Here is a 12,843-nt window from a genome sequence, read left to right on the forward strand (position 1 = left end):
CTCAAGTCTTAAAACAAAGTTAAAACATTTGTAAAAGACTTTTGGAAAACTTTAAGAACTTCTCTTAACTTGACTCTTGACTTCTCTTGCCTTGACTCTTAACTTCTCTTGACTTGACTATTTGTTGACACCCAATTTTGGCCAACATTTTAAAAATTCGTAACTTTTAAGGTTTATTTATTTAATAGTTCAAAATAATTTTTTTTAATAAGTTTACCGATAACTATCCTTAGTTTTCAAAATTTAGAATTTTTTATCAGTTAATTTTAAAATTGCATTTTTACATGTCATTAGTTACGTTTATTATTATTTTTTTATATATATATTCATTTTATTTGTTACATTTATTAATATTCATTCTGATATTTTGCACAATCTAGAAATTCATTCAAATACAGATATTTTATTTGATTGATAATTTTGGGCCACAAATTGAATCCATTTAACAATTATTTCCTATATAAGTTTTGATTAGGTTAAAAAATAGGAGGGTAAATTATTTTTTAGGAGGTAAGAATTTTCAAAAGGAAAAAACCCTAAATTTTGTTCCTTTCCTCCCCTCAAAGAAGAGCAGCCGCACCCCTCTCTTCTCACACAACAGCACTCTAACCACCATAAAAACAACGTCATTTCTGGCAAAACCAAACCTGAACCGCCGCTCGTTTCCCTATCACCTTCGTCATTTCCGGTGAAATCCAAACCCCCTAAACCCAGCAAACAAAAACGACCAACCATTGCTCCAACGAAACCCACCAATGAGCCATCGAGCTCGAAGCTTGCAACCAGATCTCGAAACAAACCACTCATCTCAAGAAAAACAGACCCAAAAACACCACCTAAAACCCGCCTGAAAACAGCCAACAACACTTCATTTCCGGCGAAAGACAACCAGAAGCCAGACCCACAACACAACCAACTTCGCGACCCATCAAACAACACCACTCCATTTCCGGCGAAACACTAACAACAACAAACCTACCACTTGAAACCACCGTACCATAGAACCACCATTTTCCCTTCCCCTCCCCTTTATGATTTTGTTTCGTTTTCAGGTGTTCACGCTCAATATATCAGAAAAGTGAGTCCTCACACACTCCGGCGAGCCAGCCACATCGCAGATCTGCACGGAGAACCCAACAAAAGGTGATCTTTTTTGTCCCTGTTTTCATGTGTTTTTTTTCTTATATATTTGGCCACTGTTTTGTCTATATTTTAACTATGCTTGGTTATTTTAATGTTTAGTTAGTTTGATAATATATTGACTTTTTTTTTTTTAATTGTTGATTTTTTCTTAGTTAATATTATTTTAGAGCTGATTTGTTTGTTTGTTTATTATTATTATTATTATTATTATTATTGGTTTTCGATAATGCTTGAAATTGTTCAATATTTTTATTTTGTTAATTACCTTTGTATGATCGGTCCAAAGTTTAAATGTGTATTACTCTCTCTTGTTGTTAATTTAATTATTACAGTAATTGTTTATTATGCCTTTTTCTTTGTGAAATGATGCATTTGGATTGTTATTATTTATTATTATATTATTATTATGCATTGGTTTTCATTTATTGTTGATCATTTTTTTATTATTTGGTTGTGAATATTTAGTGATTTGTTTGAGTTTTCGGTAGTTTGCTTTATTATTGACACTATTATGAGTATTTTTCACTATTATCTTTTTATTGTTGCATTATATTTTGCATGTAAAAATTGGCCAATGAGAAAATCTCTCCGTCGGTTTTGGAGGCCTCCACATTTTGAAAGACGAAAATTTAATATAAGTTCATATATTTTGTTTGTTAAAATGGCCAATGAAAAGATCTCTCCGTCGATTTTAGAGGCCTCCACACTATAAAAGACGAAAATTTAGTTTAAGTTTATATTATTGTTTTATCATATTACTTGTGTATATTGCATGTTTATTATACTTGTACAATATTTTATCCTACTCCTCAATTTGAAAAAATGAAATCAATCGGGATCCACATTTGTGGATTTCGAAGGATGCCTAACCCCTTCTCTTCGAAATAACTTGAACCCTTTACTTACAATCTAATGGTTTCGTAGATCACTTATGGGTTTCTTAGTTTTTCCAAAATTAGGTGGCGACTCCTTTAAAAAAAAAAAAAATTTTAAATTCCTTTAAAATTGAATCAGTTGATTATTTTTTGAGTCCCCGCGACGTTTCGCCCTATTCGAATAGAGTAAAGATGTAAACAGAATGGCGACTCCGCTGGAGATATAGAGGTTCTAACCATTATGAATTCATCTTTTCAAACTGAAGAGACTTTTCTTTTATTGTGTTATATCTTGTCATGTATATTTTGTTGATTATTTGTATATTGTACTTGTTATTTTTCATTATTTGTTTAATTGTGTATATATATATATATATATATATATATATATATTGGCATTGCATCATGACATATTTTCGCCATTTGACATTTTTATTTCTTACTTAAAGGACGATTATGCGGGCCGCAGTCGGTCGTTAACCAAATTGTTCTCGGGGCACCCTGACGAATGTAGTTGGCTACTGGATAGTCAACGGTCGTTAACTGTCCCAGCCCAGGTAGTCCGCTTGGGTCATCGATCCACTTCAAATAAAGTCTATTCTTAGTCAACTAGAGTAGAGCGAAACCAAAATCCTGATTTAGCGTATTGACCTAAGATGACCCAACACCTTAGGCGTGTTGGGCCCATTAGAAAGACTATCTTGAGTTGCCTTCGGCCTAAATGGACGATCATAATTGTGTGTTTAAATTGAAGGATGTATACGTCGTTTGACAAAACCATTGTCCATCGGGGATAAAAGTTTATTTTAATAGTTTTATCTAGTTAAACAAGAAACTTTATAAGCTACCATTACATTCAAAATGTGTTGACATTTAAAGATGACAAGAAGTTCATGAAGGCTTAGTTTAGGATGGTATCCCTGCATGAGACTAATTATTTATATATTTTTTTTCTTTCTTCTTATTTTGTAATCATATTTGATTTGTTCATAAAATTTGTACTAAGTGTTTTGGGGGGCAATAGAATTTTTCTAACAACGTATACATCCCTCAAATTGATAGGCATACCCTTGGCATAAAAGGGTCACATATTTGTATAAGATGCGCAACAATTGTTTGTACGCTATGTGATATAATTAAGTTTGTCTTTAATTTAAACAGTGTTTATGTGTTTAATTCATTCTTTGTGTGATATTTTGCATTATCCATTATGAACAAGAACTAACACTTTTACCTTTTGAGTTTTTTTTCTTCTGCGAGAGGTTGATTTATGTCAGACTTCAGAAGGCATTGTTCATCCAAAAGTTGCAAGGGACAAGAGGACTCGCGAAGTTTGAATCTTTGTATTTCACAAGATATTAATATCAAGTCAAAACATAAATCAGGGGAGTATTTGACGATGAGGTCGCACTCATTTATTTTTTATTATTTTAAATTCTGGTCCTGCTCTCACACATTTCTCATATTTTCGCAGGAAAATCGTACCCGACAACAGTTGGGGATGGTCATAACAATTTGTAATTCTCGTAAATAATTGGGAGAAGACACAGTGTCAAAAGACATTCAAAAGAGAATATACAACAACAAGTGGTTACTGTGAGAAAAAAATAGGAGACCACATTCAACAGGTAGTACAAAGATAGATAATTAAAGATGATACAAGGAATCGCTCCGAGTTTATCAAAATTTTAAAATTGTTTTATGTCATATCTGAACGAACTACGCGAACCTGATTCTCATCTCGATGAGATACATAGGCAACCCTTTTGGGTTTGGTAATCATTCTTTTAAATTTTAAAAAAAAATAAAAATAAAAATCAAATAGTTTGTGCATAGTTTCAAAAACACATATGCACGAACTACGTGAATCTGATTCTCCTCTCGGTGAGATACGTAGGCAATCCTTCTTAGGTTTGGTATTCATTCTTTTAAATTAAAAAAAAAAAATTCAAATAGTTTGTGCATAGTTTCAAAAACATATCTGCATGAACTACACACACCTGTTTCTCATCTTGATGAGATACGTAGGCAACCCTTCTTGGGTTCGGTATTTATTTATCATTTTTCAAAAAAAAAAACCGTTTTGTTCATATTAAAAGAGTCATGTCTTCAGCTCAAATGAGACCAATGCAGCTATGAGCATGTAAAAGTATGTGACATAATGGAGAGGACTGATTTTGTGGTAAACCATAGATTCGTTTGGTACCTCTCATTATACTTTTGTGATGCTTGAAAATTCTCTTGCATGCATTCAAGATAAGAATAAAATCAACCTCATGGTTTCATGTGCATTGTGTGGTGAATTTTTATATCAAAATTCAATTGCATTGCACTGTTGATCTAGAACTTGGCTTGAATGTTTATCGAGGCGAAATCCTGAGTTATGTTTGGTTTGGGAAAGGATTGTAGGCCTTCTTTGACCCGATTGTGCCTTTCAAAACCTACCAAATGAAATCGATCCTTAGTTTTTCCCACTTTGAGCTTGAAACATTTTATTTGGACAACAACATCTTAGCCATTACCCTTTGAGTGCTTACATGCACTATCCCTCTTTTTGGCCCAACCTTATTGAGTGCACCAAGAGTGTGCAAATTATAAGAGAAGATCCATGTTTGAAGTTGTCAAAGGCAAAAGATACAAAGTCTCCCAAAATCAAGGAAGCAAAAAATGACTTCTAGAAAAAGAAAAAGAGAAAAAAAAAGGGGAAGAGGTTGAAAGAAATAAAGAAAGACAAAAACACCCCTACAAAGTCAACGAAAGACGAGAAGAGAAACAAAAAAAACATTCAACAAAAAAAAAAAAAAAAACTTCAAAACAAAGGGGTGAAAAAAGAAAAACTCCAACAAATAAGAATTCAAAAGAAGTCGAAAAAAGAAAAAGAAAAAAGGGGACAATAAAGAGGATCAAACGCCAAGGTGTATCAATCATCAAAAGCACAAATTCACTGTGACGCTCAAGAAGGAATTAAGTCACTCTTATCCAAATATATATCATACCCATCTCTAAGCCTACATTACAAGCAAATGACAAGCCCTACATGATCTCATTCCAAATGTTCTCATATTAGTGGAGATTTACATAAGGGCCAAGTGTATAATATCACAGTTGCATGCATTGAATATTCTTGTGAGTGTGAGTGCACTTTAAAAAAAAATGTCCTCAAATAATATGTTTCACATAGGAGTGAAATATGATTCTTCTTGTTGTGAGGGCAATTGAGTCATGAGGATGGTACAATTCAAAACCTTTGATTGAAGCAAGATGAATAAATTTTGTTGATACTTAAATATGTTTGAGGTACCACTTGAAGCTGTAGGAATTACATTGAATTCAATCTTAGTTAGAAAAGAAAAGAAAAAAAAGATTTACATGCGATCCTAACTCACTGGTACCAATTGTAGTCAAGACTCGACTATCTTTTCACATTCTTTATCCTTCAACAAAAAAAAAGGGTGAGCAAGCACCCATTCTTTAATATTTTTCAAAGTATTTTTTTTTAGATTCTTTCCATTATATATAAAAAAAAAAAAAAGTACTTGCTTTTTCTTTTGGGTTATCCGTTGTAAAATGTGACATCAGGCTAACCCCTTAAGTGTGTGACGCCTAATTTGCTTCATTGGGTTGTCCGTCCCAAAATGTAACATGTCTTTTGTCTCTAGGCTTTAAATATCACAAGGAATATCATTTTTCTATTTCATCATGTTCATATTGTACATTTTCTACTGATGATCTTGTCTTAGATTCTTTGCAGAATTCACCATCCACATGATTGAAACTACATTTGACTTGATTCCTGGCTCAACATGATATGTAGGCGCCACGACAGCTCGGTCATATACCCAGTGTGATTTTCTTTTCTCTTTATATTAAAAACTGGGATAGAATTTTTGAGAATATATCAAAAATTCACAATAAAGGTGCTATCTCCAGTAAGTCAAGATTGGAGATCATTTTGAGATTTGCCAAAAGTTCTAACTGGGACAGAATTTTGAGGAAGATCTCAAAAATTCCAACAAGTACTGTCAGAAGCTTGATAGTCAACTTCAAATGATCCATCACCGCTTGAAGTTCAAAGTCAACTTGCAAATTTCCTGCATTGTCATGGCGAACCAACAACTCCTCGTACAAATCCCCAATAAGACATGAGTCACAAAAAAAAAAAACACAAATGGTCAAGAGTAAAATGTAGGTTGCTTATATGTGTCAAAGTAATCAGGGATTTTATACGCATTCTCTTTTAAAGAATTTTTTCTCAAGATTTCTTGACTAAGTCGCTAGCTAAGGCGATATTGTGTCTACTAATGGTTCCTTTTCAAGTACAGGAACATGTGAAAATATTAAACCGATGACACTTTCAAGACAAATCATCGAGTCATCCACCTCGTTACAGTGGACAATCATCGAGCCGTCCACCTTATTACAGTTGGACAATCATTGAGCCGTCCACCTCATTACAGTTGGACAATCATCGAGCCGCCCGCCTCGTTACAGTTGGACAATCATCGAGCCATCCACCTCGTTACAGTGAATAATCATCGAGTCATCCACCTCGTTACAGTGAAGAATCATCGAGTCATCCACCTCGTTACAGTGGAAAATCATTGGGTCATCCATCATTTGCATTTTTTATAGTATTTTTAGTTGCCGAGAGGGCCATTGCATTTTTCATTTGCCGAGAAGGCCATTGCATTTTTCATTTGTCGAAAGGGTCATTGCATTTTCATTTGTCGAAAGGGCCATTGCATTTTTCATTTGCCAAGAGGGCCATTGTATTTTACATTTGCCGAGAAGGTCATTGCATTTTCATTCGCCGAGAGGGCCATTGCATTTTTCATTTGCCGAGTGAGCCATTGCATTTTTCATTTGCCGAGAGAGTCATTGCATTTTTCATTTGCCGAGAGGTCCATTGCATTTTCATTTTGCCAAGAGGGTCATTGCATTTTTCATTTGCCAAGAGGGTCATTGCATTTTTCATTTGCCGAGAAGGCCATTGCATTTTTCATTTGCCGAGATGGCCATTGCATTTTTCATTTGCCGAGAAGGCCATTGCATTTTTCATTTGCCGAGAGGGTCATTGCATTTTTCATTTGCCAAGAGGGCCATTGCATTTTTCATTTGTCGAGATGTCTATTGCATTTTCATTTTTGCCAAGAAGGTCATTGCATTTTCATTCGCCGAGAGGGCCATTACATTTTTCATTTGCCGAGAAGGCCATTGCATTTTTCAATTGCCGAGAGGGCCATTGCATTTTCATTCGCCGAGAAGGCCATTGCATTTAAGTCGCATCTATTCGGAGGTGAAGGATGCGCACCATATCTATTCAACGTTCAAGTCGAAGGAAACTTATGTTGAAAGATATTTGCAGTTAAGTCGCATCTATTCGGAGGTGAAGGATGTGCACCCTATCTATTTAACGTTCAAGTCGAAGGAAACTTGCGTTAAAAAATATTTGCATTTAAGTCGCATCTATTCGGAGGTGAAGGATGCGCACCATATCTATTCAACGTTCAAGTCAAAGGAAACTTGCGTTGAAAGATATTTGCATTTAAGTCGCATCTATTCGGAGGTGAAGGATGTGCACCCTATCTATTCCACGTTCAAGTCGAAGGAAACTTGCGTTGAAATAAATTTTCATTCGTCCTACCGATGGATCATATTTTGTCATTCGTTCTACCGATGGACAGATATTCAAAATCCTATCGATGGATCATCTTTTTACACTCGTCCTACCGATGGACATACATTCCAAAACCTACCGATGGATAATCTTTTTTCATTCGTCCTACCGATGGACATACAATCCAAATCCTACCGATGGATCATCTTTTTTCATTCGTCCTATCGATGAACATACATTCAAAATCCTACCGATGGATCATCTTTTTTCATTCGTCCTACCGATGGACATGCATTCAAATCCTACCGATGGATCATCTTTTTTCATTCGTCCTACCGATGGACATACATTCAAAATCCAACCGATGGATCATCTTTTTTTATTCGTCCTACCGATGGACATACATTCAAAATCCTACCGATGGATCATCTTTTTTATTTCGTCATACCGATGGACATACATTCAAAATCCTACCGATGGATCATCATCTTCATTCGTTTTATCGATAGACATGCATTTTTATCATACCAATGAATCATCTTCATTTGTCGTATCATAAGAGATGCTACATTTTTTTCTGTAATTTTGCCTCTACTAATGAGTTTATTTTTTCGAGAACATCCAAGATGATGCATTCTCAATTGCGCCACAGGTGTGGACTACTTCAACAAAGACCCAACACAACGTAGAACCTTTTGGAGGGAAGTCCGGGATCGACTTCCACCACATTCCAACCGCACTATTTATATAAAGGTCATGTGTTCGGCCAAAATCGAGTTTGTCAATTTTCGTTGTCCACAATTTCCTTCATCAATCATATCCAACGAAAGGGACAACTGTTGACACCCAATTTTGGCCAACATTTCAAAATTCGTAACTTTTAAGGTTTATTTATTTAATAGTTCAAAATAATTTTTTTTAATAAGTTTACCGATAACTATCCTTAGTTTTCAAAATTTAGAATTTTTTATCTGTTAATTTTAAAATTGCATTTTTACATGTCATTAGTTATGTTTATTATTATTATATATATATATATATATATATATATATATATATATATATATATATATTCATATTATTTGTTACATTTATTAATATTCATTCTGATATTTTGCACAATCTAGAAATTCATTCAAATACAGATATTTTATTTGATTGATAATTTTGGGCCACAATTCCAAGACCACAAATTGAGTCAATTTAACAATTATTTCCTATATAAGTTTTGGTTAGGTTAAAAAATAGGAGGGTAAATTATTTTTTAGGAGGTAAGAATTTTCAAAAGGAAAACCCTAAATTTTGTTCCTTTCCTCCTCTCAAAGAAGAGTAGCCGCACCCCTCTCTTCTCGCACAACAGCTCTCTAACCACCATAAGAACAACGCCATTTCTGGCAAAACCAAACCTGAACCGCCGCTCGTTTCCCTATCACCTTCGTCATTTCCAGTGAAATCCAAACCCCCTAAACCTAGCAAACAAAAACGACCAACCATTGCTCCAACGAAACCCATCAGTGAGCCATCGAGCTCGAAGCTTGCAACCAGATCTCGAAACAAACCACTCATCTCAAGAAAAACAGACCCAAAAACACCACCTAAAACCCGCCTGAAAACAACCAACAACACTTCATTTCCGGCGAAAGACAACCAAAAGCCAGACCCACAACACAACCAACTTCGCGACCCATCAAACAACACCACTCAATTTCCGACGAAACACTAACAACAACAAACCCACCACTTGAAACCACCATACCATTGAACCACCGTTTTCCCTTCCCCTCCCCTTTATGATTTTGTTTCGTTTTCAGGTGTTCACGCTCAATATATCAGAAAAGTGAGTCCTCACACACTCCGGCGAGCCAGCCACATCGCAGATCTGCACGGAGAACCCAACAAAAGGTGATCTTCTTTGTCCCCTGTTTTCATGTGTTTTTTTCTTATATATTTGGCCACTGTTTTGTCTATATTTTAACTATGCTTGGTTATTTTAATGTTTAGTTAGTTTGATAATATATTGACTTTTTTTTTAATTGTTGATTTTTTCTTAGTTAATATTATTTTAGAGCTGATTTGTTTGTTTGTTTATTATTATTATTATTATTATTGGTTTTCGATAATGCTTGAAATTGTTCAATATTTTTATTTGGTTAATTACCTTTGTATGATCGGTCCAAAGTTTAAATGTGTATTACTCTCTCTTGTTGTTAATTTAATTATTACAGTAATTGTTTATTATGCCTTTTTCTTTGTGAAATGATGCATTTGGATTGTTATTATTTATTATTATTATATTATTATGCATTGGTTTTCTTTTATTGTTGATCATTTTTTTTATTATTTGGTTGTGAATATTTAGTGATTTGTTTGAGTTTTCGGTAGTTTGCTTTATTCTTGACACTATTATAAGTATTTTCCACTATTATCTTTTTATTGTTGCATTATATTTTGCATGTTAAAATTGGCCAATGAGAAAATCTCTCCGTCGGTTTTGGAGGCCTCCACATTTTGAAAGACGAAAATTTAATATAAGTTCATATATTTTGTTTGTTAAAATGGCCAATGAAAAAATCTCTCCGTCGGTTTTGGAGGCCTCCACATTATAAAAGACGAAAATTTAGTTTAAGTTTATATTATTGTTTTATCATATTACTTGTGTATATTGCATGTTTATTATACTTGTACAATATTTTATCCTACTCCTCAATTTGAAAAAATGAAATCAATCGGGATCCACATTTGTGGATTTCGAAGGATGCCTAACCCCTTCTCTTCGAAATAACTTGAACCCCTTACTTAGAATCTAATGGTTTCGTAGATCACTTAGTGGTTTCCTAGTTTTCCTAAAATTAGGTGGCGACTCCTTTAAAAATCTTATTTTTTTAAAATTCTTTTAAAATTGAATCAATTGATTATTTTTTTAGTCACCGCGACGTTTCGCCCTATTCGAATAGAGTAGAGATGTAAACACTATTGACTTCTCGTGACTTGACTCTTAACTTTCCTTGAATTGAATTGTGCATTCAAGGATTATGATTTGTGATAGGAAAGATCTCATGATGTTTAGGAATGATTTTAGATAGCTAAACATGAGAAAAGATCAAGAAATCACTGTCTAGGGATGGGTCGACGACGCGGAGGTGTATTTAAATTTTGGTCGCGAAAATACTTTTTGAGGTAGAGAGGTCCATGTCCTCGCCGCAACGCGAAGGGAAAAATTACACTTCTGAGGAACAGGTACGCGATGCAGACCTGGTACCCAGTTTCTGCCCTACTTGTTCCTTCTTCATTTTCTAATCCCAATTCGCCTAAACTCGATTCTTTTTCTCAAAATCCCTTTAGATTCAGATACCCAGTATGTATACACAAGAATCTAACTCAAACAACTCAAGTAAACAACATTTTAACCTCAAGGAACTCCTCAATCTCAACCTAACTCAAGAACGAAGGCCAATTTCAAGAACACCATTCAAGATTCATCAACTTTCAACTTTCTAGAACAAACTTTGCTGAAATAACATGATTGGCGCGTGGGTGAACGAACCCAACGCTATGAAAGGCTCACATACCTCGTAGGGATCACCCCTCGACGAAATCCACGAGCCTACCTTCAAGAACTTGGCGATTCCTTGCTCCTTCTCCTTTTTTCTCCTTTTCTTTTCTCATCTCTCAAAACCCTAACTTGTTCCTCAAAAGCGTAAACTGAATCCAAATCAGTTTAGACCCCAACTTAATTACCAAAAACGAAATAAATTATTTGGGTGGTGAAAAGACCATAATGCCCTTCTAAAATTCGGATTGGACTTTTTCTTATTTGAACAACCCAACTTCCAATGGTCATAACTCACTCATACAAACTTGGAATCGCGCAAACTCGGTGGCGTTGGAAAGATTATTCCAAGATCTTTCCTATGATATCTGGAAACACACCTAACTCATCCTGAGCTAGGAGTTATGGTCATTTGAAGTTGACCAAAAACTCAAGCTTAACTTAACTTAACCAATTTTCCAGATTTTTATTATTTCCAAAAATCACTCTTTCTAATTATAGCTCTTTCTAGTTCTTTCAATTTGCGAGATGTTACATATTTCTTTTTTATACGTTTTTTAAGAAATCGTTGATGATGAATAATAAGTGTTTTTACTAATTTACTTTTCATGAATAATTTATTCAATTTTGTTTACTTTAAAAATAATTAATTTCAATATTAAAAAGATTATTTGAATTTGGTTAATTGATGATAGTTTAAAACAAATATTTTTAGCAATATAACTAAATAGTGTACTTGTCCGCGCTTCGCTCGGTCCTTAAAAAAATTATAATATATAAATAAATATTAATTAATGTTATAATTTTATAGAAAAACAGTAATTATAATAAAATGTCTTTTCAGGATTTTATATATATATATATATATATATATTCTTTTATTTACTAATCTACCATTTGATCTTTTTCATTTCCCTGCAAGTTGTAAGAATTAATACATCATAAAAATTAACGCACTATGAATAAGACCTGTAGATAAAAAAAAAACGTAAAATTTTATATGTAAAATTCTTCAGCCTTATATAATCAATACAAGATCCAAGATATAAAAACAAATTTATTGAATAGAAGTCTTAAAAAATAAGATTATACCTATAAAGGAATATCCGAAAATATGAATAAGAACACATACACATATAGGGTTCATCAAGAGGAATAAGGATTAATTATCAATGATTTAATTATTTAATTTTAAAAAAATTTATGCACATTAAAATTATTGAAATTAAATATCTTTTCTAAATTGGCTTAAGGAATAACTTTTAAATTTCGCTTTAGGAATTGTTGCACAGACGTGAACCAGCTTATGGGGAGAGGTTAGCTTTGTACGTGGGTTGAATCTTATCAAGAAAATATTTAATTTATTAATATAATTAGTTGCTTGGTTTATCGTAATTAAGTAATGTCATGTGAATTATATATATTATTAATTAATAGTTAACATATGAAGTTACGAGGATGAAGATGAATCTCTAAGAAAAAAAGAGATAAATGAATTCCTATTAAAGAAAGGTGGCATATCACTCTTCTTTTGTTTAACTTTTGTATTATATATAAATTTATTTTGAAATGAAAGAACTATCCATCTTTTTCTAGATATGTTATTTATTTAATAAATATAATGAAAGAACAATTAAAATTCAATATGAAATTAACAT

General features: G+C 33.4%; 1 protein-coding gene across 1 annotated transcript in view; it reads left to right on the forward strand.

The window, feature by feature from the left end:
• LOC125823685 (uncharacterized GPI-anchored protein At5g19250-like) overlaps positions 1 to 12,843 on the forward strand; it is a 124,184-nt gene continuing 111,341 nt past the window's right edge. Inside the window, exon 1 of the mRNA XM_049503052.1 lies at positions 1 to 5. The gene's annotated coding sequence lies outside the window, so the exon portion shown is untranslated. The remainder of the gene's footprint in view (positions 6 to 12,843) is intronic.

The sequence above is a fragment of the Solanum verrucosum genome, unplaced genomic scaffold, assembly GCF_900185275.1.
Source record: "Solanum verrucosum unplaced genomic scaffold, falcon-dt-bn FXZP01000093.1, whole genome shotgun sequence".
Classification (NCBI taxonomy): Eukaryota; Viridiplantae; Streptophyta; class Magnoliopsida; order Solanales; family Solanaceae; genus Solanum; species Solanum verrucosum.